General features: G+C 38.1%; 1 protein-coding gene and 1 long non-coding RNA gene across 12 annotated transcripts in view; one reads left to right on the forward strand and one right to left on the reverse strand.

Annotated features, from left to right (window-relative positions):
* RpS12 (ribosomal protein S12) overlaps window positions 1–7448 on the forward strand; it is a 274064-nt gene extending 266616 nt beyond the window's left edge. For both annotated transcript variants that reach the window (XM_066393060.1, XM_066393059.1), the window contains exon 6: window positions 7435–7448. The gene's annotated coding sequence lies outside the window, so the exon portion shown is untranslated. The remainder of the gene's footprint in view (window positions 1–7434) is intronic.
* On the reverse strand, window positions 11–27017 carry LOC136410753 (uncharacterized). Of its 10 annotated transcripts, XR_010752280.1 has the most exons (22): window positions 26732–27016; window positions 26058–26107; window positions 25764–25895; window positions 25517–25688; window positions 25177–25352; window positions 24835–25030; window positions 14394–23457; window positions 12740–12975; window positions 9161–9776; window positions 8274–8823; window positions 6468–8215; window positions 6366–6403; window positions 6062–6311; window positions 5874–6010; window positions 4407–5818; window positions 3851–4344; window positions 3643–3793; window positions 3211–3424; window positions 2645–3156; window positions 1101–2586; window positions 286–962; window positions 11–97 (listed from the first exon to the last, which is right to left on the reverse strand). It is a non-coding gene; the product is annotated as an uncharacterized lncRNA (long non-coding RNA). The 10 variants fall into 10 exon arrangements; XR_010752286.1 differs by lacking the exons at window positions 11–97; window positions 286–962; window positions 1101–2586; ... (9 more) ...; window positions 8274–8823; window positions 9161–9776 and adding an exon at window positions 11860–12082 and having other exon boundaries at window positions 12758–12796; window positions 12859–12975; XR_010752284.1 differs by lacking the exons at window positions 11–97; window positions 286–962; window positions 1101–2586; ... (9 more) ...; window positions 8274–8823; window positions 9161–9776 and adding an exon at window positions 11860–12082 and having other exon boundaries at window positions 12740–12796; window positions 12859–12975.
* Between the last annotated feature and the right edge of the window lie 332 nt (window positions 27018–27349).

Here is a 27349-nt window from a genome sequence, read left to right on the forward strand (position 1 = left end):
AAAAACACTATTGAAAAAATGACTATAATTAATAAAAATCCGCTCAGTCATCTTACTGTAGTAGACTTCAGGTTGGTTCCTTTAGTTCCGATATATCCTAAAACAGAAGAAAAAAATATAAAATAGCAGTTTTTCCAACGGCTAAAACGATGTCATACACACATAAATAAATCAGAAGAAAATTGAGCCAGTTTTAACTTCACATAAAATCAGAGTGGTGCATGACAATCATCATAAAAACTTTTAAAAAATTATCATAATTAAAAAAACAAAGATTTAACTTACCGTCAAAAGTAAACCTGAACTCAACAGGATTTGGAATGGCTTCCGTCATCTTCGCTGCTTCGAAACACCAGCAAATAAACAACGCATCCGAAACTTTAAGGGCGCACATTGCGCATTGCAATATTTGCATCTTTCAACTCCGATGACAGCCTCAACAAGGCCCAATGCGCGCCTCGTTTCCTATTGAAATACGTAATTTATTTTCCCGTGCAAATCTCCTCCATTTGTCTCTAGAAGCTCCTAAGCTGCTGCCCTCTACCACTAAGATTTGTGATTATGAAGAATTCTCAACGATGCTGCCCAATATCGTCGGGATTTCCCCATGAGTAACTCCTAAAACCTTCTCATTTACTGCTTCCTCTCTATCGCATTTTCCCTTTTCCCATCTCGACTTTCTTTCACATCCTTTACTGCCGAAATCCTCGCCTCTAACATTCTAAACCTGACGCGTACCACCGTGCGTCCGAAACACGTCAATTAATATAAAATGGGTATTAACTGGAAGGTAATGATCGCAGTGCAGGACGCACGAATATAAGCATGTCCGTCATATTCCATCGGTGGCAGAACACAACAAATTATAGTACCCTTTCATCTAACGAGCGTAGACGCACCCAAAGGGGCTCTTTCTATATTAACCCTTCAAATTTCTCGTAGTTGTCGGTCCTCCTCTTCATCTGCAACAAAAAAATAACTCTAGTACATATTCATATAATTCCAGGTTACATTGATGCAAAAAACAGATAAAAAGTTTAATGCCAATTATTCAATATTTTTTGACAGCTTTGTTGGCGTGGAAAATAACCAGTTATTACCTGTCGTGCACGTAGAAACGCCAATCTGATGAAGGAACCATAAATCCTCTTCGAGATCAAATGAATGCTAAAAAGTTGCTCTTTCACAAGGAAATTGTCCTGGCATGGTTCTCTTCTCATCTTCGTCCTCGAAGCTGCTTCTTCTTGAACCATCCAATGGGGTTCTAGTCAATTCTATGAATAAGTTGACCTCGTGGGAGGTCAAAATATCCAGCTGAATCCACGAGATCCCCATGGTTGGATCGCTCTTCTTCTCCCAGTCCTCTCCGTGCGAATCTTCTCCGGTCCGTCCTCTTTCAGGTGGTCCTCTCCTCGTCCTTCTCTGGTCGTTGTTATTTTTCTTTCATGATGGGTGGTTGGTAATTCATTTCCGTCTTCATCTCCAGAATCTTCTCCAATCCTTGTTGGTCCGTTGTCGGATAATGTTCTTTTAGGTTCCTCCAAGCCCGATGGTGATTGTCCCTCGTTCGCAACCTTGATGAATCTCGGCTCCCACGGCACGTTTTTCCTCATTCATAAGTTTGATTCCTTACTTTGGCAGATTTTTCTCGCAGAGTGGTCGTTCAGGATCCATCACTATTTCTTCATTGCCCAAGTCCCGATCTCTTATTCTTCTTCGATGAATCATCTTTTTTGTTGGTTGACTATTCTCAATTATAATTTTCCATCCTCGAAAGAGTCTTCTCTTCTCCATTATAAATCTTGAGGTCCTGATCGGATGGTAGTTTTCTATTTACTGGGTTCTCTGCACTTTCTTCTATCACAGTTCATTAGTCTTCTTCTGAGTCTGTCTTTCTTAGCGCTTTTTCCCAATCACGACAGGGTTCTAGTCAACTCTACTGAACAAACATGTGCTATGCAAGCTTCGGAGAAGTCTACAAAGTCCAGGAGGGTTCAGTCTAAGTTCACGAGATCCCTGTCACGACGGTCATTTCTTTGTATCGAGTGTTCCAAATTGCTGTCCTTCTGAAGGGTCTTATGACCTGTTTTCAGGTTTGTTGATCTTTTCGACACACCAACTCTCCTCCAAGTCTGCGACGCCCGTCAAAACTCGAGGATGACTGCTCTATGTTTTTAGAAATTTCAAGAGTGTCTGCTGCTTTACGTCAATTTTTCGTCTTGCGTCATCTTCTTCAACAAATCATCAAAACTCGATAAATCTTCGTTTTTCAATCCTAGAACCTTGTCTGTGTACTCCTGCCCTCACTTCCTGGTTTTCTCTTATGATTTGCAACGTCCTATTCCAAAACTCCAAAAGTCTTGACGGGTTTCTAGTCGATTCGATGAATAAACTGACTAAATTTCTTCAGTCGAAATGTTCAAGAAGATCCACGAGATCCCCGTCAAAACTTTCGGCCGCCCCATGATGTTGGAAAACATTTTTTTTTCAATCGTGAATTCCTCTAACGTTTCTTCCTGTTCCTCCAAAGGTCCCCACAGGTCCTGAAGAATCTTTTGAGTAATTCGGGTCAAATCCTGTAGATTCCTAAGGGGGAAAAGAATTTTTTTCTCAAATTTCGTGTCCTTCACACGAACAAAACTACCTCCTTAGGTTCGAGAACTTCCGATGAAGGGAGGTTTCCGATGCCAGCAGATCTATGTGTTTCTAGAAGCTTCAAGAGTCTTCGTATTTCTTCAAAAATCTCCATTTTAGTTTCCTTTCAAATCATCGAAGTCCAGTAAAACTTTCTTCAGTCTTAGAACTTCTACAACCCGCTCCTTCATGCTCTTCTCTTCTCTAATAGTCTTCTACATTTTTTCGATTTCATTTGGCTTTCTACGTTTTTCTTTCAAAAATCAAAAAGTTCTTGACGGGTTTCCAGTCGATTCTACGAACAAACCTACAGAACTTCTTCAGTTGGAGTAGTCGAAAAGATCCACGGGATCCCCGTCAAGACTTTCGATTCTCTTCTGTAAATCCTGGATTCTTCTCACAAATTTGGATACTCTTGACAGGGTTCTGGTCGATCAATGAGAGCGGCACGCAAGGACAGATGATACCCTCAAGCCCACAAGATCCCTGTCGATGTACAGTTCAATCCTTTTTTGCTGTCAGCTACAAATATTAAATCAGTTTAAGGGTTCTTAGTTTCTCCATTAATCTTATTACCTTCTGATAATTGTAAATACGCCACCCTCTCGTCTTCTTAAAAAATAAAATAAAAATATATATATACTTCTGCGTTACGCCTTTTGAGAAGATGTAAATTTTCCCCCCGCTCATGAAAAGTATGAAAAAACTGTCAGTCTAGAGTATTGACTCATTAACGCAATCAATTGGGTACCGACGAACGTTAGACTCTATACTTGAGATTACTAGACACCTGAAATGAAAAAAAAAAACATGCAGAAATCTACAATTTCCATAACAGAAAACAAACAGTAAAAGCAAGTTGAATCAGTTGAAAAAAATGAGTCCGAGTTGACTTCACAAACTTGTCAGAGTGGTGCATGACGTTCATCATATAAATTGGAGTAAACTATACAGGGTATAGGATATATTAGGATGTTCTGTTGAAAATCACAGAACTTTATTATTTACCTTGAGAGAACCCGCAGACTCTCCTCGGAATACATGTTCACGGGGGAACCATTAGCAAGATAAACCCTTTTGAGTGATTTTGTCCCACAAAAAAGTACATCTCACTTGATTTTAGAGCTTAAACCATGATTTTTTTACTCGTGAACGTAGCCTAAAATCGTAGATAATTGAGTATCTAACAAATAAACAGGAATACAATTTCACTAACCTCAAAAATGGGCGATTTCCCTCTTCACACGTTTTACTTCTACTTGAGAATTTACATTAATCTTCGATAATTTAAGAAATTTTTGACGCAGTCCAATGGATCACATTTTAAATGCCGCATTACTAGCTTCTAATTGAGGGTGAAAATGGGGTCACAAAAGCAGATTGGCGCAATTGCAAGAACTCCAAAATAGTTAATCTTTGCTTCTGAGATGCAAAGTTATTGGAGCCAATCATTGTCGGATGGCAACTAATACTACATCCATTTCGTGAATATAAATACGCCCTTACTCCGAGGCCCAAAGAAGTTAGAGATGACATTGATGCAATTGCTGTTGAATAACAGTTAGCTCTCCACCACTTTTTTGAACGTCTCAAATCCTTGAGATATAGTGGAAATGGAGTTAAACATATTGTACTTAAAGAACAAAATATTTTTGCAGATTTCCATTCACAATTAGCATTTTATAACATGCCTTCTTTGCTCAATATTTGCTGCAAAAAAAAAAACGAATTTCTCAATATTAAACTCACCACTGCAACACCTCTTAACTTACCAAACAAGAAAAGCGCCCTTCTCCAAATCAAATTAGGCCAGTTTTGATCATTAAACACCATCTAGTGACCTTAAAACCAAACAAAACCATCAATCCCACGGCATAATCATCCAAGAAAATTTCCACACGGTGACAATTCCGAACCACAATGGGCAAAAGGATGGACAGCCCGCGTCTTGAAAGGTGTAGAAAACACTCCGTTACGCAGAACGGCAGAAAACACTTCTAAGCGCAGAACGAAATTGTCACCAGCCATTAATCTGGACGTGTTATGCCACAAGATCCGTCACATTGACGCTTATCACTCTTCCAATTGGAAGAAATAAAAAGGGTCGTGGTCCACATTAATTGGCGCAGATAGATCATTAACGGCGTCAAGGATGTGGTTCTGAAGTTTCATTGACCATATGTTGTTAATAGTTATTGGAGTAGCATGTTCATGTTGGGCTCAATTTGGCGCACTCCGTATGGTCACTAATCGCGTCAAGGTGTTGTGTACCCAAGTTTTCATTAACCTCATGTGATTATAGCAGTGATTAGAAGAGCAATTAGACTCGCATAACTTGGTTTAGAGTCTTTCAATCTTCGTGTGAAAATCAATATGTCGCAGTGGATAGGATCATTCAGAGCGTCAAAAAGGTGTTCCCAAACTTTCCTTAACCCCACGTAATCACAACCGTTAGTTACGGATATTAGTTGGACTGGTACTGCTTTTTATATTTGAGTGCAAGAGTTTTCTCTCAATATGGCGCAATCGAAGGAATTAACAAGAACATCAGGGTACAATTTCCTAAACTTCATTGAGCCTACGTGTTGGCTATAGCTGTAGCTGTGATTGGCACAGTACTGAATTCTGCGAATTGGTTTGTATCTCTGGATTTTGGTTTCGGACCCAATATAACGCAATTGGTAGTTTCATTAAGATAGCATTCCATCGATCCCAAGTAATTACAATAGTGACTGAGATAGTACTTGACTCATAGAAGTTGGTTTGTAACTTTTGATCTTCGTCTTGGATTAAATATGGTGCCATCAGTAGAATCGCCAAGAGTTTCAAGCAGGTAGTTTTTAGATTGACGCCACTTAGGCCACGATTGACAGCAGGAAAACTCAGTCTGTATCCCGTAAATTCAGTGGTGAACCCATGGTAGCCGACAGGATGTTTTTGAACGAACCAAACAGGAATTTTCATTAAATAATACTGCCTATATCACGTCTAAAGCTTCGGTTGCTCATCAAATTTCTTAGGATTGGAATGAAGTTAGAGCAGTCTGTACGATCACCAAGAGCGTCGAAAGGGATTTCGGGAAGGTTCATGAACTCTCGCCATAATCGCGAGATGGTTGATGTATATCTCGCATTTTTTTTAAGTTGGCACAGTTGATAGGGTCTTTGAATTGATAATTTCCCTGCTGAAACAAAAATATCATTTTGCAAAAATGTTATGAAAACTTAACGCAAACTTACCTTTAAGATGCGGTCACGCCTAACTCTTCAAAACACCACGATTCAAATGATCTTCGAACAACAAACACCTTTATGCGGACCACAATTTATTTTCAAAACATCCACAAAAAACTACTTCCTAAAACCTCGAAGATAACCTAAAAACCGCCCTATCAGCTCAAATCAAGTCAAAACAAAACCGTAATTACCAACACTGAAGCAATTTCCTCTATTCTTGGGCACTTTTCTCCGCATTTACGTCGTCGAATAAGGAATGCGGGTACTCGGGTACTCGCGGGCGCCTATTCCACGTTGCAGACCGGCATGATGGTACTTGCTGACAACAGGGAACACCACGAAATAGCGCCCCTACAGTACGGGCATCCATTATTCTCCGGCGTGGCTAATGCTGGTGATGCGCAGCAGAGATCAATCGCGATGTTTCAGTAAAAGTCACTCCTGAACGACGTTTAAAATTAATCAGGGAGTTTGATTGGATAGTGGTGGTACTACCGTATAGCCGAAAAGTACTTCTAGAAATTCCGAAAAGTCTGAAAATAACCAAAAACTTTCCTGAAAAGCAGTGCTGGAATGGTGAAAAATTGTGGATATTACCTCCCCGAATATCTTCCTTAAAATACCTAGTGTTGACTTAATATAACGCAGTCGGTAGGACACCCTAATGAATACAAGAAATATCCATCCAGATCCGGTCTTGAACGCTCTTAGTCCTCTCCTCCTCTCAGGTCAGTCTGAATCCGCGCTTGTAAATTCTTCTGGAATAGAAATACCTTTGGGAATGCTGCATTCTTGAAGCCTTCGGAAGGGTTCTAGTGCCAGCAGTGCGCCTAGTAGATCTCGCGTAGCCACCAGATCCTCGATTGGTTGAGCGTCCAACTTCATCGGACGTAGTGCTCCGCTGTTCTAGATGCAAATCCGGGTAACTGCTCCTTCAAACTCAGAGTTGAAGTTTATTGGGAATCCCTCAGATTTCTCTCCTCTCCAGGCTCTGACGGAATTCCCTCAGTCCAGACTTCAACGAGGGGAACAGTCGTTTTTCTCATCCATTGTCATTCACTCCGAGGGTTTTGAGAAGTCCTTGGTTCTTCACGGCCCTAAAAAGCTGCTTCAAGAGTGTAGTAGGTTGATTCCTCCTGGATTTCCTTCGTGATGTTCTTTCCGTCTGTCAGGCGAAGCTTTCTCTTCAGAACTCTGGCTGCTACTTCAAGGGGGTGTTCATCGAGAAGCTTGGCAGGACGTCTTAGCGAGGAGTTCCCGGATGGAATCCAAGAAAAGTTTCTTCTGGATACGTCCATTGGCTTCTTCTCCAACCCTGAGAACGAGCCTTACAGCGACGGTCTTCTCCTTGGAAAATGTCTCTTCTTCAGATTTTTGGCCCTGATTATTTCCTCCTGTGGTGTGGAAACCTCCCTATGAATTTGTCCTCTATCCGCTCCTCCTGGACAAAGATTTGGCGTCTACATTGTCCTCCTATCCAAGATTGTGAATCTCTTCGACGAAGCATCTCCATCAGTTCTGCAGGTTGATCTTATTAGATTTGTCCTTTCAGTGCGTCTCGAAGGTGAGAAATAAAATCTTCCCAGGCTCCTTGATGAATCCTCTCCTCCAAGCCCTCTATGCACGGTTCCACCAGAAATAGACGTCGCCAGGGGGATACTCTTCTTACATACTGAACTCTTCCTAGTTGACGACGCTTCCTGCTGAAGACTTTGCTCTTTAGTTGCTCCTAAAAAGCCGACAAGCTCTCTATGGAAATGCCTTTCGTTTCGTGAATTGTGGTCCTGAGTTCCGCAACTTGTGGAATCTTCATTAGGAGTCCAACCAGATTTTATGCAAAATTCCTAGGCTCCAATACTCCAGAAATTTGCCCTCAGTCCAGTCCAGTCCAGTCCTCGTCCAGTTCCATTCAAGACCAGTAGCGTTCTAGTCGACTCACTGAATACCTCTACGTGTACGGTGGAGGCATATTAGACAGACCACAAGATGCCTGCTGGTGATATTCCTCCAGGATTCTAGTCGGCTAATCAGATGAATCTGCTGTTGCAAATCATCCGAAAAACCCACAAGTCCCCGAGTAGAATATCAACACCTTCTGAAATTTTTTTAATCCAGATAACTGTGTGACACCCTTGCACGCAGTCAGATATGAACTGGGCAGCAACTTGGCGCAGTCAGCTTTGAACTGGGCAGCAACTTGGCGCAGTCAGCTTTGAACTGGGCAACATGTTGACGCACTCAGCTCTGATCTGAGCGACACCTTGGCGTAGTCATCTTTGAGAAAGGCAGCACCTTGACGTAATCAGCTTTGAACTTGGCGACACCATGGCGTAGTCAGCTTTGATCTGAGCGGAATATAGGCGCAGTCAGCTTTGAACTGGGCAACACCTTGACGCACTCAGCTTTGATCCGAGCGGCACCTTGGCGTAGTCATCTTTGAAAAAGGCAGCAGCTTGACGTAATCAGCTTTGAACTTGGCGACACCATGGCGTAGTCAGCTTTGATCTGAGCGGAATATGGGCGCAGTCAGCTTTGAACTGGGCGGCAACTTGGTGCAGTCAGCTTTGAACTGGGCAACATCTTGACGCACTCAACTTTGATCCCAGCGGCACCTTGGCGTAGTCATCTTTGAAAAAGGCAGCAGTTTGACGTAATCAGCTTTGAACTTGGCAACGCCATGACGTAGTCAGCTTTGATTTGAGCGGCACCTTGGCGCAGTCAGCTTTGAACTGGGCGGCACCTTGGCGCAGTCAGCTTTGAACTGGGCGGCACCTTGGCACAGTTAGCTTTGAAATGGGCGGCACCTTGGCGCAGTTGGCTTTGAAATGAGCGGCACCTTGGCGCAGTCAGCTTTGAACTGGGCGACATTTTGACGCAGTCAGCTTTGAACTAGACGACACCTTAGCGCAGCTATATATGATCTGCAATTTACTCCCCGAAGATCAACGAAGTTCTGCAATAAAGAAAATGGTTCGAAAATTTCACCTAAGATTACGAGTTTATAAGTTGATAAATTAGTGAAATAAATAGTACAGTTCCTCTTCAACTTGGTTTGAATTAATCAAAATGGTGTATGAAATTCATCATTAAATCTCCACTTAAAGAAACGATACTGTGTATTAACATGTTCTCTATCAATAAATTTTTTCCACATAAATTTCCCTGCTTGAACAATTCTCACTTATCAACTAACACTAAGTATTTCTCGAACTTGCATCAATTTTCAACTTGAAGAGTTTATAAGATCTCCACGCTTATTTTAACTACAGTACATTAATAAAGAAACTTACCAGTCCTCCAACCCCCTGGTAGCTCCATCCAGACCAATGCCGAAATAACTCCTTGCATTGGTCCTCTTTACGCCGTCGAATATTCAACACCAGCACAATGATTGAAAGTACCCTAAAGCTACTCAATTTATAAACTAGCGACAAAGACTCCACCAAACATTTGAGGTTCAAAACATCAGCCAATGTCGATAATCTTACACATTGAGTAACCTAAGGAGACCCAGGGTACCCATCCGGCGCCACGTTGAACAAGGTCGAACCTAAAGCAACGTAGGATGAATACCCAATCACACAGGCATCTGGATTCTTCGACGCAAAGGAAGGAAGTTGTGTCGAATGCTGCGATGACAGTACCGTCGTGGATGTGCCTCTGGTCCATAGATGCTGTTCCCTGTCAATCAGAAACCGCAATCTAATGGGAGAAGTTAATTTAAGAGGCATTTTAAGTACCTTCAAGATTTGAAAAAAGGGGTAAATTCCGACACCACCCTCCCACCCAACACTAAATCCAGGATTTTCTTCTTAAAGAGGAGCTTTGAGGAGAACCAGTGAAGCACCTTCCAATAGCAATTGAGGCTCACGAGACCTCTTGAGAGATTTTTGTCTTCTTTGTAAGCTTGAGGGGAATTGCGGAGTTTGATATAAATACTATAAATCTATTATGGATTTATCGAGTCTACATATAAGTAGACGCAAAAAATCCTATTGTGTTATTTATTTAAATGTTCGATGCTACAAAGAGGCGCATCAGAGTGATGAAGCGGATGACGGTTAGTTCCGGAATCGCGCAGGCCTTCTGCGCTATTTACGAGGCGTCAAACAGGACGTGACTGGTCACCTACGCATTCGACTAAGATTTCATTTTACAGCCCCGAACTTCTAGACTAAGGTGAATATTTTTAGTGCCGTTAAAAAAACCTTATGCCCGACCGATGCAAACCATTTTTTATGCTAAGAAATATACCCTTTGATGTGCCCGAATGAGGTGTATTATTTGCACCGGACTGTAGCGTATGATTTTCGTATATAATTCATTTTATGTTAGGAAACCGAGACAAGGTATACCTTTTTTTGTGCCAGAGCAGGGTATATTAATTTTTTTTTGTGTTAGATTGAGACGTCAATTTTCCTGTGCCAAAAAATGGGGTAAGACGAAAAAACGAATTGCGCACTATCTTCACCCCGTAAGCAGCAGATACCTCTTAACACTACTGATATAAGGGCCAAAGTTCGATTTTCACTGGTGAAATAATGGTGAAAGCATTTAGAAGTTGAGAATAAAATTCACCCAAGTAGAAGTGCGTTAGAAAACTATTTTCCTGAAAATTAAACTACGGGAAAAGCAGATGATCTTAGGTCACAAAGTTGTGATGTGAGCCTAAGTAGGCTTCACACCCCTTAACATTAAATAACATTTACACAAAACTATAGTTTACATAAAATAGGTAAAAAGCTGTGAAATTAAAGTGTGTTTTAGCAACTGTAGAATTGAATTAACTGAACCTCAAAATGTAAATTTTAGCTAAGGGGTTAATGTTTACATATTCGACTAACAATGCAACTACACTGAAATCCTGTGCTTTTTGACCGATATTACTATCCACTACATCAATAAAGTATGTTAAAGCTACAAGTAGCAACATTACCAAGCAATTGCGGATCAAATTAAAGCTCGTAATAGTGCATTTTTTAACCCCCTAAAATACATTAAATAAAAAAACAAGTGCAATATAGACAAGATTAGAAATTAATCTAAGAAGAGTTGAGGTGCATAATAAACATATATTAATTACTCCTGGGCAACCCTACCTGGTAGACTATATCTACCTTGTTGTAACCAGATCAAGCTAGAGATAGACAAACATGCAGTTTTAGTAATACAACGTGGCCGAGCTTTTCTCAGTCATTCGAGCTTCAGCAGTTTCAGGGAAAAAATATGGGTCTTAATTTCTATAAATGCGTGAATTCATCGTGAAAATACGTAATAAAATGCATAAAACCAAGTGCCATATGAAATAAAATTGATTAAATAAATGAGAAAATGAAACTCCTCGAAAGCCAACAACAAACTTAAATATGTTGTTTGATACGAGTCTTAACTTAGATGCAATCATGCGCCTCTGAAATAGAAAATTTCTTTTGTTACGGAATTGTTAGTGGATGTACACACAAATATTTTCCGAACATATTAAAATTCACCTATCGAAGATACGTATTTTGAATTGCACAAATCTTCAATTGTTTTATCGGTGAAACACGGGATGCTATACTATGTCTTATGCTTATGCTAATTCCGGGATATTTATGCCGTTCTGAGATGTGGGACCCCTTTGATTCAACATTACTCCCATTGAAAAACCTTTTAGCACAACTACATCTACCGCCTTTTAACTGTATCAAACCAGAAAAGGACAGACATGCGTTTTTAGTAAGGTCAATTGAGCTTTTGGTCGTTGCAAAATTGGATAAACGCGAATGGGCACTCACCAAAGGACAGCAGCAAATTTAAGGTCTTTTTAATAAGGATAATTAAAAAGGTAGATGCAACAAAAATTTTGAACGCCTTTACGACATTCATACTCGCTGGCCACATCAAACACTTTCAAGGCATATTTTACATACGCACTCACTATCACTGTAAATATTGTCAAGACGCAGAAAAACAATCTAAAACTGAAGAAAAAACATCGAAAGACATACCCAAAAAAGCGCCCTTTTGAAGCTCGAATTTTGGCAATTTCCGAAGCCCTGGTGGACCTGCGGATGTATAAATTGGTGCTCTACGCTGTGGGTGTGCTTCGTTAAATAAGCAATGCACAAAACCATCAAAGCACGTATCCCACGTTGCTACATATTAACAAATGTGGACAGCAAAGGACAACATGGAACAGCACCCTTACGTCAATGCGGGCATCCCTTATTCTTCAAAACACACGTACAATAAAGACTTTAAAAAGATTATTAAGAGAAGATGGAAATTATTTCTAAAACAAGCTTCAATGTGCGCCTCTAATCTATAAAATGTGTGAATTGTTAAATAAGCAATAAGAGACTTTGAAAGCTATTAAAATGCATTCGATTAAAAATAAAGAAATACGAGGCTACTGATCTATATATCCGCCTCGCTTATTCTGTCAAAAACATGGAAAGAACAATGTGGCAAACATGCTCAAAAAATGATTCAAACTAATTAATAATCTGAAATACGCAACTGCGCAGCAATGAACAAACATGTTAGGACATTTAATAATTTTCTGTGTATGTGTACATTGGGCTATGCCACTGAATTTGTACAACACTAAGCTGAAAGACCGTAAACCAGAAGTGCAATTAAAACAAAATTGAAAAGCTAAATAACCGTAATCACAGAGGGATCAGTATCAATTCAACTAATGTTTTTAGAGATTCTCATCGATACCAAAGACAATTCATATAAAGACATTTAATTCGTCACTTAAACCCTGCAGCGCCATTTTTCAAATCTTAAAGTTTCCACCACTAACACTCTTCGGTTTGACAGTCTATGTATGGATAGTCTTTGTCTAATAGTAATAAAAAATAATAACAATAAACGCTTACTTGATAAACTTTCGGTACCTTGAAAAAACACCGGGGGACGCCTATGACTTCCTTCACCTGCGAAAAAAAATAGTGGCGGGCCTGTGAGCTGTCAAATAAGCAATGCACCTATACAAAACCTTGCGCATATCCCGCGTTGCATTTAAAAACACTCGCGCACAGCATGGAACAACGCAGAATAGCACTGTCTGCGCATAGCGGGCATTCCTTATTCTTCCGCCCAGTCGTCACGTGATCTGTAGTCAAATATGCTAAAAACTTGGGTGTCAAACAAGCAATGCACGTACAAGCAATGCAAGTTTACAGCTACAAGTGCGCACATTCTACGCCAAAACTTTTTCGATACAAAGTCTGGTTAGAGGGGAAAAATTACCTGAAGCACCGACACCGCAAACTAAGGGAGACATATCGTGCGCCGTGCAAAACCTGTCTTGCAAACGGCCACGCCGCCTAAAACCTCACTTAGCCTACACTAACCTTTACTGTGAAACGTGCACTCCCTGTACCTTGTTAGCTGACAGAAATGTCGCCCAATGGACAATGAAAGGGCGCGTCACATGGGGCACTGATGCCACGTTGCCAAACACGATTAGCCTACAGTGATGATGGACAGCTGCGCACAACGTGGCATGTTGCCGATCGCTCGCGCAATCATCGCCTATTTTACGACGCAATGAAACCTATTTAATAGAGAAAAAACTGACTCGCTAAAACTCCCCTGCATTATATTAGAATGACAACACTGTTAAGGTACACCGGAGAAAATGTTTTTTTTTTTAAAGCATGAAGAAGTGAATAGAGTTTGCTTACCCTACTGACCTGGTAGAACTAGGTTTTAGCCCTTGTTAAGTCACATACATTAGAAAAAATGTGTTAGCACTATGTATAACATGCCTCTACATCTCCCTAATACGCTTCCAAGACGGCAAAATTAAGCGGTTATTCCATATGAACCTAAATTTACAATCCTATCTAAAATGACATCAAATTGCTTACTTTGGCATCTAATAATACACTCTAATGCAATAAAATGATTAGAAATGTCTGAATCCCGGGGTTTGGACTATGAATGACTTAATACACTGAAAAAAATAGCATAGTCAATCGAAAATTATATAATATTGCTTACGCGTTGCTACAATGCCTTCTGTATACCCAAATAAATCGTTCAATGTCTCCCTTAACGGTCGAATAAAAAGTAATTCCACACTGAAAAACTGTTAACTGTATGTGATAACAGAAAAACGCACATCCACAATAAGCAGAAATTATAGAATAAGTCGGACAGTAATTCGACATATACGCTAAAAAACGTTTATGACAATTTTAATAGTAATGCTTACAGTTTGGTCCGGAATATCAAAACCTGAAGTACCACGACACCCTCATTTGCGCTTACGTTCACTTAATTGAAACACACTGAAAAATATGTTTCACAAGGAAAGGCGTTTAAAAGTCCTGCGAGATTGTGATGATAGTTACACTGAGAACATTTTTTTTAACTATCCGAAATCAACTTTCATTTTTGGTTAACTGCCTTCAATCGACATTATTAAGAATTATCTTCAAGGTACTTCTCCCAGTTGTCGAATATTTATGTGAGTTTCTACACTGAAAAATATTTAATCGTGGTATAAATAATAAAAAGGCTTACTCTTTAGCTAAAGAGTTCTCTCCATATTTACAGGTAAATTCGGTAAAATCCAATTATCGATCATATAAGTGGATTCAAGATATTGTCACATACTAAAAAAAATTTCTAAAGTGTTAAAAATTTGAATTATGACTTACGTTCTCGATGATTTAAGACACGAGGATGTAAGGGTTTTGAATAACAGCGATAAAATTGCAATTGCTGCATGGTGAGTGTATACTGAAAAACATATATTAACGCATGGAAAACCCCGTTTAACCTTACGTTTGTTTCATGAAAATGTTGTAACTAGAAAAATATCAGCCATAGGAGGACACGTGTAAATCCGGCTAGAATGCGCAGATAAGGACAATGAAAAAATGTCTAAATCTTGGGGAATATGTCAGGATTAAGATTACGCATTTATCCAAAACTATCGACATTCTCAATTTTCTCATTCATTACCTTCAAGGTACTATTTTTCTGCATTGATTATTTATGTCGACTTATTTCGCTGAAAAAAATGATTATCAAATATAACGGAAAAAAAAACGCTTACTCTTAGTCTAGAATTCTTCTCACTTTCACTAAACTTGTCATGATCCAATTATCGACTATAAAACTGAATTATGAATGCTGTCATAAGTTATATACAGGTCTTCTTTGATTTACTCAAGATATCACGGTTTAGGTTTCAGGGGCACTGCAAAAAATGTAATAACAGGAAGAAAAATCTTATTTGCGCTTACGTTTTCATAATTTGAATAATGTTGCAATGATGGCACACCATAAAACACGGCGAAATCCGGGTAAGTACACTGAAAAACTGTCAATCAAAATATTCAGATTTAGCGTACACATTTAGGCACAATTCTATAGATTTTCTTAGTTTTCAAATAAATTTCTCACTGTCAAAGTACTACGATTTTACTTCTAAAATTAGTGCGAATTTTATATTGGAAAAAAAAAGTTTCATGCTCATCTAATTTAATTATAAAAGTGTTTATTCTATGTTTCGCATTCTCTTCATAACTACTAAATTTGCAATTAAAATAAAAAAAAAACTACTAAAAATCCAATCCAATTGAGAATTAAAATACGCATATACTGAAAAAAATTAAACCGTTAAAACCCTAAAAATGAATCACTTACGTTTTCACTGATTTATTCAGCACTCGAAGATCGATATCAAGATTAATGAAGGGCATTGGATGACAATGACAAAAGAGCAATTGCTACAAATGAGTATATACTGAAAAAAATATTTTAAGGTAACGGAAAACCTTACGTGCGCTTACGTTAGCTTAACCAAAATGTTGTAATTTGTAACAAATTCAAACGTGAAAGAACACGTTTAAATCCTCCTAAATTGTGTTGATATGTTCACTGAAAAAAAAGTTTAATGGTTGCCGCAGATATAAATGCTTACTTGTAATGCCCGGTCCCCGCTTAAGCTCGATAAAATTGAGAGGTAGTTAACCGACAAATCTTAGGGGCAAAATAATGGTCTAGGGTCTAGGCACACTGAAAAAGCTCATACGTATTGGACTAAGTTCGCTTACGTTTTGTTTAACTTGGCGTTGGTTTTTAATGTGTGATGTCGCTGCACCGAGAAAAATACAAATGCACAACTACGATTACACACTGAAAAAAAAGTGCACAGTTTAGTCATACGCTTTATGATATAATTTTTTTAAGATGTTTTGATGTGAATATAACGTTACCAATAACTACTTTCAAGGAGTTTCTAGTTTCTAATGCATTCTATAATGAAGAAATGTGTTGAATGAATATGATGCACTGAAAAACACAAATTATCTTGATCATCTTAGTTTAGGTTTTAGCTTAGATTGGTCAAATCAGGACTTAAAGCGAGAACTATTAACGAAATCTAAACTGGGAAAAAATATTTAACAGTCAAAAAACCATAGTCAGGCTTACATTAACGTTGTATCTACTAAAGACGTGAGGTCAAGCTTCAAGGCTTACGTTGGTCCTTAAACTTCACACAAAAACACAACATCAATACTACACAGAAAAAAGCCCCCAAATGCAGTTTTCCTGAAAAATAACTAGCTTCTTCGAAACTTACTCTCTTAAACAGCGAAATCTTCTATCACAGATAATTGATAAGTCCAATTCGACAAATACACCGAAATAAAATATATTAGATGTGATGCAGTGAAACACAATTGACCAGCTCTCATGTCGAATTCAGTTTAGAACAATTAAATAACGATTTAAGGCGGGAATTATTCCAGAGATCTACACTGGGAAAAATTTTTTCGTGATGCAAAATTACACTTTAGCTTACGGTTCTGGCGCCCATTGTAGTAAAGTGCTTAAACAATACGAGACACTGAAAAAAATTAATTAAACCACAGAAAAACTTCTCATGCAACCATAAAACTATGAAAAGCGTTTTGAACGTCACTTACTGTGCCCCAACATCAGATTAATAGTTATTACCAACACGAAGCTTCAGACAAACATGCGTCAAACGTCTACGTGTGAACTAGTGCTTTATCCCTTTGCGGGTGCCACAAGGAGCGTCGTCAAATAAGTAACACACTCGTGCCAAAAGGGGGCGCTTATCCCACGTTGCGGAACAATAGCAAGATACAACAGACTCGGATGCAGACGGCGGGGAAACAACGAGGAACGGCGCCATTTTGAAGGCGGTGAGAGTCCCTTATTTTCCGACGCTCGTTTGTACACTCTATGGCGGCTTTGGGTAATGAGAAGTATGGGTGTGGTTAGCCTGGAAGTTTTTGATAGAGGAAGAGAGATAGAGCTGGAAATTAGCCACAATTAAAAGCTGCAAATAAGGTATTTTGCGGGTAAAAAAATACGTAGTTACACTGAGAGAAATGTGCAATCTGTGCTTACGATGATAACGCCTTTCCTAGAGACTTTTGTAAGATTAGCTCAGGTTATATTCCACATTGAAAATCATGTTTACATGGAGACGAACAGCGAACAAAACCGTTTACTCTCTCCAGACGTGTTTATGCGCAACATCACTACATTTTCCACACTGAAAAAATTCTTAAACTTTTTGTCTTCAGTCACGACTTCCGATTTTCTCAGGGTATTACGACCGTGTTTCTCTCTTGTCTTTAACATGTATTAATTATTTAATTAGAATCTCCTTCTCCTGCACTTGAGGCAATTTTCCAGGTCATCTGTGGACAAAAACTGGGAAACAAAATACACTTGCGCGAGCAGTCAAATAAGCGATACAAGTACCTGCTTCAGGAGTGCATATCCCACCCCATTATAAATATATATTCTGGCAATGCGTAAACAAGGCGGAATAGCAGTCCCTAACCTTACTGGCATCCCTTATTCTCCGAACGCAAAGTCAACGTTTACTCACTAATATTTATCTCAGTTCAAAGGAATGCTCTTAAGTGTTGGTTACTCCTTTGCCGATATGGAATGCTAAAAAGATAAGCATCACTTCTTACCGGGTGAAATATCCTTTAAGCTGAACTGAAAAACGAAAAATTGCCTCAAACAATTGGACATGAAATGGAGGTTTTGGTATTTTTTAAATACTCATCTGCATTGTAGTTGTAATTGGAGAATCGTTTTGGTGGGAGGATTAAAGGTATTTTCAGGGTAAACCCAAGTCGATCTCGCATAGAAGTCAACTTTTCTCTACGCGTGCCGAAGTAACACAAAACTAAAACTTGTCTAACTGCATTGTCGAATAAAAAATGCCAGTAACTGTAGTCAAGATACGTGTCTCTTGTTGCCAAACAACCGACTTCATCGATTGTGGACACGAGGGCAACCCTGGAGCAACAGGCGACATTATCGTTTGTTTTACAGGCATCTGTTTTTCTTCAATGCATTATTTCGTTCGTAATGGTTCAACTGTCCTTATTTTTCCAATGAAAATTACGACTTTTCTTGCACTGCTGAAAGTGTCAAACTGGCTTACCGATTATGAAGACTGAGTAACGTCAAACTGTTCTTAAAAGTTGATATAACCTTAAAAGATGCTCAATCAGGTCAATTTTCGGGAAAAATTTTAGATCCTTTTCGTCGAATAATTCTACTTCAAAATCTCTCCCTGAGCCGACACATCTCTTGAGAATAAAAACTTCCAAGTGCTATCATATTTTTACGAACAAATTGGGCATTTTGGTTTTACTTCCTCTATTTTTTGTTACTCGAAGAGGGGACAATTTGAAGATCTTCATTCCAATGAAATCTCAAGAATACAAACTTCAACTACAGTCAAATATTTGAGTGAAACTGGGCATTCCAGGATTCCATTTTCAAATCTTTCGGGAGTTTTGTACTAAAAGGCCTCATTAGGAACCATGAAAAATCTTACCAAATAGCTTCGGAAAAAGTGGAAACTATTAAAATTTCCATCAAAAATATCTCGAGCATTTTAACAAAACTCGAAGAGTCCTTTGGGTTGATTATATAGACCCTGCTTTGACGTTTTTCTTCTCAATAATCGTCGTCAAATAAGCAATCACATAGGGTAGCAACAAAGACCCGTATCCCACGATGTAGATATCAAATGTATGTGTTTTCACTGGCACTAACTCGGACACAACGTGGGACAGTGTCCATGCCTTGGCCAGTATCGCTTATTTTCCGGCGGGGTGAGCTGACGAGGACTGAAAATAACATGTTTTCGATGGTAGGAATCGACTTACGTACGTTCGAGTCTCTGTGATTCTATAAGAACTTTTATTTTCCTCAAATTTGGAATTCGGGAATCAACTCTTCCTATTAAAATTCGCGTCATAAATATAACTCACTTTCAGAGAATCATGTGAAAATCTTATATCAGGGATTTTTAACAGAAGCTTCTCCTTTTTGCGACTCAAAATGTGGGTAAAAATAATTCTTAGAGCTGCCTATAATAGGTTGACAAACATCTAAAAACAATCAACCTCACCATGTTTCAAACGAAGCTTAAAAAAATTCTTCAAGTCGCTTCAAGTCCGACAACAAAATGGCCGTCGCACCGTCATGCTGACGGTCACTTTGTAGCCCTTGACCGTCGTTATTCTTTAGAATTTCACCGAGTAACTACAACAAAACGGCTGCTACTAGCTCGGCCATTCTGAGTAAAATTCTAGTCCACTGCATTAAAATGGCCTCCTCTTTCACTCCTCGAATTATCTTAAAAATAGGCAAATGCAAAAAACAATCTTCAACATTTTTTCAAAATCCTTCAGGCCCGATCAATTTAGTAAGAAAGGGCTGCTGTACCGTAATGCTAACAACCTTCTTGCGGCTGTTGAACGCCACTCTTCTAATTCCATCAAGCGTCTGCAACAAAATGGCCCTCACCAGCCATTTATATCAAATTTTAATCGCTTTCTGCGACAAGATGGCCTTCGTTCGAGTCCTCGAATATCTTCAAAATTGCACTTTCAACTCTTCGAAACATTCTACAAAAGTCGTCTAAATATCGACAACAAGCGAGCTTCTATAACGAAATAACCGCAGTTGTACCGTGCTTTCGAGTATTTTATTCTACATTTTCATCTCATACGCGTACTTATCACGCCACGTTCCAAATAAAATTTCCATGCGCCTGCCCAATAAACGTGCCAGCCGTGACGCTGGAGAAAGTCCAGTTCCAAGCCACGATGTTCGCTCGCCTTCTACACCTAAAACTGCTCAAGTAACTTGAAACTGGCACACGGTCATTACGGATGTACGTTTATTTGACGGCGATGGCGAATCCAGGGAGCTGAAATTTAGGTTAGAGACAGAATGTTTGTAATTTACTGATCATCTACTAACCTTGAGAATACCGCAAACCTACACATCTACGTTTACCTTTAGTATATCAAGACTTATTCTTTATGCTCATCTGGAGAAAATAACACTGACAGGTTCAGAAAAATTCTTCTTTCTTGTTTGGAGAAACACCCTAAAATCAGCATTACATTGTTCCTCCTGACCCGACGCATATTGTCAGATTTAGGTTTACATGCTGAGATAAACTGGCAACAATGCAGGAACAGATGTTGTCATTTACATAAACACTTTTTGTCATTTATGATAGAAATTATTGCTACCCGAGATGCCACGTAACGTCAAGCCACATGTTGATTTGTTTTGTTTTTCTATGTAAGCTCGAGAACAGAAATATTAAGATGGCAGAATCAAACATTAATTGAAATCGTGCCTAAGCTGATAAATTGCACGTTTTTGTCAAGTTACGACTGTAACAGAAAGTATTAAAAACAGCCGCCTCAATTTAATTCCTCGCCGCTTGCAATGGCAACAGTTTATGAAATCTTCTGGTAATTTGGTAATTTTAGAAATCAAAAAGATTGGTGTTGCTACACTGAAGAAAATGTGTAAATAGAAGTTGAGGGACAGTTTACTGTTACGCTCTCTTTCGATTGTAATGGGAAAGAATGCTACGATGAGAAGAATTGTAGATCCACTAAAATGTGTATACACTGAAAAAAATACTTGTATATTGCTGATCTCTTTAAATCACTTCTTACTCCCTCTTTCGGAATTGTTTATCTCATAATTACTTAGCCCGATTAGTTTTACTAGAAAACAAACGATTTAACGATAAAAATACCATCGTTTACATTGGAAAAATTACTATTTGACTAAATTTGATTCTGGACTTTAATACAAAATGGTGCAAAAACACTAAAAATTCAATTAGCATCAAAATGGGTGCACACTGGAAAAATACTTGGCAGTTGTTCGATCTATTATTTAAATCACTTCTTACTCTTGTTTCTGGCATTTTTCGCCTCACAATAGCCAGATATGATATTTTCACCACAATTAGACTTCAATAATCAAGGATATTTTTTGGTCTACACTGAAAAAAACGTTATAAACTAGTAGTTTTGGCTCACCTATATAGAATTTTAAACGTTTTAACTTATTTCAAGCGTGATTTGATCACTTTTGGCGATTTATCTATATTTCACATTGATCGTATGGCTTAGGGCAAAGCAAAATTACTGTTTCCGACGGGTTTGGTTCATTTAAATTCAATTTTCCGTATTTGAACTTATACGAAATTTGAGACTTGGCTGAATTAGTTGAATGTTGCATTCTTTCCACAATTTCTGGCAAATCTTCGGCATCAGGTATCTTTAGAACACTCGAACTTTGGTATCTTGGAACAAAATTTTCGCCGTTTAAGTATATTTAGAGATTGACTTGAACAATTTCGGCGATTTACGTAGATTTCGAACTGATCGCATGGCTTCAAAGCAAAATCATCACTTCCGACAGATTTAGTCAATTAACCAGAAGTTTCTGTATTATAATTATACCTCCGAATTGAATTCCTGGACCGTCTTGCATTAATACTGTGCTGAAGAAAATTGCAATTGGCATCAAATTGGATAAACACTGAAAATATTTAATTGTTGTCATTTAAATCTCTTCTTACTCTTTTTAGGTATTTTCCGAATTATAGTTCCTATGAGTGACATTTTCACCACACATTAAACTCCAAAAACAATAATATGCAGTTCAATCTACACTGAAAGAAATATTTAAACTGACGCTTACTTTTCTGCAGAATGTTGTCTCTAGATTTCGAAGAAAAATTGTTTTGGTTGATTTTTCTCATAAAAAAATACTATTATGAGACCAATGGTTACACTGGAAAAAATATTTAAGTTGTCGAAAAACTCGAAAGTTTTGCTTACAATTTCATTGATTTATAGAGAAGGATCCAGACAAGGGTTAAACAGTGTAAGTGCTCGTTGTTGGGTCTTGAAATTAAATGCTAAAAATTGAATTGAAAACAATCTGTAAAAGCAGGAAGATTTGACTTTTCTGTTGCAAATTTCTCGCTAAATTCACCGATCTAGAATTTGCAGGAAAACTTTTCTAATGTCATGGGATATTTCTCTTCATTTCTTCTTCATTAAAAGTACCAAAACATAACTTTATGTTGACCAAACAAAGCTTTTTTTATCAATTCTTCTAAATATTTCCTTCTTATTTTCTGATGGAGAAACAATTTTCTCAGACATTATTTACGTTAAATCCAATCATTAACAATAAAAAATATTCTTTCTGGTTGTACCTAGATTAAAACTTAATACGCTTCTTCAATCATCCAACTTCCTTAGTGTTGCGACTTGAATTTGCCCTCAAGGGGACATCTAAAATATTAATATTAACATCTAAAATTAATATTTTTGAACCTCTGGGGACTTCAAAACTTCGCCATCTTTAAACCAGGGATCAGGGACGTATAACACACGAAGACAACGGAACGTTGCTTTGGCATTAAAATAACTGCGCAGCTGCTTCTTCTGTAATCGACTTATATTAATCCGTGGCCCGTCGCGTGTCGAAAGGCCACTTTCAATCAAAAATAACAAGTTTCGTACAAGAAAACTTCTAGAACAAACTTGAAGGAACTGGGAACGTTTTCTGTAGATCCGCAAACCAATAAAACCTCCTAATAATCAATAATAAAGGCGCTTTATCGTTGGTTCGTTGTTACTACGTTTACACGAAACCCTGAAACCGTTTATGGGACGCACTTTTTTTGCCGCCTAAAACACCCAAAATACACTTAACACTCCCTAATCAATGTTTGATTACGCACAGACGCAGGGCTGAAACGGTTTGAAGGGTTGTATAAACATGACAAACGCTGCGGCAGTTCTTTCACTTTTGTTATACAATGTTGCCTTTTACAATTGGTATTTCACATGTGAAGTTCCTTTGCCGTTTTGGCCAATTATTATATGATTTTTACGAGTAAATACCATCTACTGTAGAAATTCAAAATCAAACAAAATGTTTTAAAAAATCTGACCTGTTTTAGCTGACTCTGGTCCCCACCAAATGGAGGATTCGAACCATATTTAATCTTTAGTTCATTTTCTTGTTCTTCTGTGCTTCTTCGCCATTCATCAGTATTTTAGGAATTAAGTAATAAAGTATCAAGACAGTTCTTCAGGCTTGAATTGTATCGCAAATGAATTTGAGTAATTTTTAAAAGACTCTTAAAGTTTTAGACAGAGAAAAGGTTTTCAATGGTACTTCAAAGTAATTTTTTGCGTCCCATTTTTTATCGGAAAAAGACCCATTTTCACTGAAATGAAAACACGGCATTGTAATTCACTGCCGGACGGTATTTTCGAACAAATAAAATGCCCATTTCACAATTATTAAACTGATCGTCCAATAAAAGGACTTTCCACTAATTTTCATTTTTTGAATGCGAATAAATTAATGAACTGAATGAGTCAAATGCATATCCTTCATACAGTAACTTTTCCAAGTGACTCAAACTAATTTTGAAAATTACCCCAATAAAACATGAGCAAAAGAGATGAGATATGATTCACACTTTTCAAATTTGGGTTCTCTAAGAGAATTGGGTGTCTCTACAGAAGATAGTTTGCAGTTAAATTTAACGGAATATTCAGTTTGATCCTTAATCGACATCATAACTCTTCAAGTACGTGAGATTCTCGTGCTTATATTCAAAAAAATCTGTTAACGTGCAAGATAAACTAGAAGGTCAATTGAAATGATGATTACGGAAAGATTTTTAAATTGACCTATAAAATATAGAAAATATTGGTATCGAAATTGTCGATAAATCAAGTAATAAAATTGCAAAATATTAGGCTATCGTGTCATGAATTATTTACCTGAAAATATTAATTAAATGACGATTATTTTAAACCAAGTGTTACAGCAAATATGTAACAATTAATACGGCAGCAACGCGTTAAAACTAACGTAAACCGTTACTAGAAAATTGTAACAAATCAAAACAAATTTTGCCGGCTTGAAAATTAGCTAATAAAACAACTACCTTCAAATTGGTTATGAACACCGTTAGTGGGAAAATTGAAATTACCCTATCTAAATCACCTACAGATCAGGGACAAAATCACAAATTTTCCGAATATTTTACTAAGAAATTACTAGAAAAGTTTGAACAATTTTAAACAATGGCAAAAACATTCTTCGGTGGACACAATTGTTTTAATATGTATCCACCATTTATCATCAGACAAATTTAGGTTGATTCGACAATTTCCTTGAAGAAATTTTTACAAATTGCTCTAAAGAACTCAAATAAGAAAAGGTGAAAAAAATCAGGGTAATGAACTCAAAAATTCAAAAACAGTAATAAATGTAAATAATTTAAGAATTTCAGATTGTAAAATAACAGTCCTTCAAACTGCTTCTAACAAACCCAAAAAAGAAAACGTTGAATTTTATTATTTTCCAACATTGATTCTCCCTTTAACATGGATTTACAACGTGCTTTCTTACTGTAGTGGTCAATTTAATTCTTAAAAACAATACACTTTTAAAACCACTAGTAAGAAATTTCCATTAAACTTTTGTGAAATGGGCACCAAAACGAAATGGTTTAGGATTAGAAATCGTACATTTAAAATCTCGACCAAATAAAAATTGAAATAAAACATTTTGCTAATGTCATATTTACCTGTTGGACCACAGCAGACTGCATACCCCTCTCACACAGCTTCCAGATAGCTCTCCTACATCCCAATGATCAGTAATTTCGATAAGGTAATAAAAAGACAAGTTCTAACTGGTTTCTCTTGTACATTCACTTTAAGGGTAAATTATTGTTTGGTATTGGCAGAGTTGTCAACTGAACTCTTCAATACCGGATGAAACTAAAAACGGAAATTCCTGCTTTAAACCGTCGTTTGTACCAGGCGAAAGTTGACCACAATCCAGAGAAAAATGATTTTCCAAATATGTATGTAAGAGGAGAAATAAAATAGAATAAGTTTACAGTCCCTAACTCTTACTGAATTACCTGTTAATTGCCATAATCCAGCTTTAAAATGCATCTCCTCCTTGTGCTGTAACTTAATTTCCCTTGCGAATCAGAATTATTAGGAGTAGTACTTTGGGAGTGCAAGGCAAAAAATTTCTATAGCTCTTGATTATCATGGACAAATTTAGCATTCACTTCACTTCCCTGCACTCCACCTATGAAAATATTTAGCAGCTGAGTATTAAGTTCAGAGTTGTTAAGAGGCTGGCGCCCCGAGAGGCACTCGCTTCAATTAGCACTGTCCTCTTCGTCATTTCGAAACAGGACCAAAGACTACTAAAAACGGTGCCTCCCTGGAACGCTAAAATTAAAACAGTACCTGTCAACATGCAAAGCTCGTCCAAAACTTCCTTTTGTCTTCAGAAGTTTTGTGCCAGACTCCCGAAAGGGGGACGAAGCTGAGCATCTGCATTGACAGGCTTACAAGTTTTGAGGTCTGCATGGTATTGGCCAAGCCGTCGACTCAACTTGTCAATACCACTTGTGGAAACCTATGGAAATAATCATAATAGCACAGGGTTAATGTGGGATACGCTTCTTTGTCACAACTCTGCTTTTACTATTACCATTTCAGACAGCAGCGATGTTGCAGCTCAGCTCCGTACCTGTTGCAGAGACCCACATTGGAGGGCTAAGGAACTTAATGGGGGGATACGAAAATGACGCTTTCTTTATTGGTTGATCAGTGGATCGGAGATCTTCAAGCCCACATGTAAATTCAAAATCAGTTAGAGGCTATACATTAAACAAATACAAAAATTTCCAATTATGTTTTATTAATTATTAAGAACTAATATCACTCTCTTGCTTGTAACAAATTGCTTAACTAGCTTATGAACTAAAATGATAAATTTACAAACCAACTAGAGCGGGAAATCCCTGGCCTCCGGTCTGCACAGGCAGCATTGCACTGTAATAGAAAAATATACATAATATCACAGGAACAAACAAGCAAATGGAGTATAACAGCCTTTCCAGTCGAGTTTGAAATTGGTAACAGCCTTTCCTCTTTACTACTACTGAAAGTCTCAATATGAGCTGCAAAAATAAGTCGCCCTGGCAATATTGGGCCATGACGCATTTAGGTGATTGGCCAACAATGACAAATATTAAAATAGACCAATAAAACTGCATGTGTGCCAAATTCACAGGTCAACTTTTCAGTTGGTTCATGAAACTATCCAGATCAGCATTAACTTCTTGATAAATCTTGATGTCCCCCAATCTTTGGCAGGCATTAACGTCAATGGCGCAGCTAGACATAAAATTCCGCCACCTCAGTCTCCTTTCTCGTTGCTTAATTCGCAGCTCCATTTCAGCACGCGTTAGCGCACGGGACAAAACAGCCTGAATGAAGAGATTTTTTCGCCTCTGGCATTGAAATCTGTGCTTTTTGATCCGGACACACGTTATCCAATTAGCTAATTCAGACGTTTTACTGCGATACGAAGGGGCTGGGGCGACGCCCATGATTGCGTAATAAATCTTTTCAATATGCTGCGTAAAAATGCGGTTTTTGGGTATTAAAACACACCTGGTTACAACGTTCAATCTCGTGAGATATCACTCCTCAGTCCTGGGGCTGGAAGCAGCTTTCAGCGGGGCAACAAAGGAACAAAGAACTAGCACTGAGCCACGAGCACTAGACAAAATGGCCGACACGACGAACAAACTGACACTACTTCAACCGACCTCGGTTTGGAGCGAAATGAGGGATTTTGGGAGGAGCTTTGTATTTATATGCAGGGTGACGTTGCATGCTTCTACGCCTCGGAGCAAAAGTAGTGCAAGCTTTCACTTCAAATTTTAACTAAAAAACTGTAATTTTTTAAGATTTTTTTGACATCAAGTGACACATATTTTGTTGCGCTAATTATTAAAAATGAAAAGAAATTATAAAAACGTAAAATAAGAGAAAATCGTATTTGGGTCGTTTTCATGGTGGACGTGACGTATGGTGAAATCCGTAAGATTCCTTCGTCGAAGCCACGGGTTAATGTATCACTACAAAGAACGCATGGGAAACGTAGGCATTCCAAAGAAAAACGTACAATTGAATGCTATTTTTTTAGGCATAAATTACGACCAAATCGAAGCTTGAACACTTATAAATATGTCGTAACAATCAAAATATGATCAATTCTAAAAATAA

Source organism: Euwallacea similis, chromosome 9 (genome assembly GCF_039881205.1).
Source record: "Euwallacea similis isolate ESF13 chromosome 9, ESF131.1, whole genome shotgun sequence".
NCBI classification, from domain to species: domain Eukaryota; kingdom Metazoa; phylum Arthropoda; class Insecta; order Coleoptera; family Curculionidae; genus Euwallacea; species Euwallacea similis.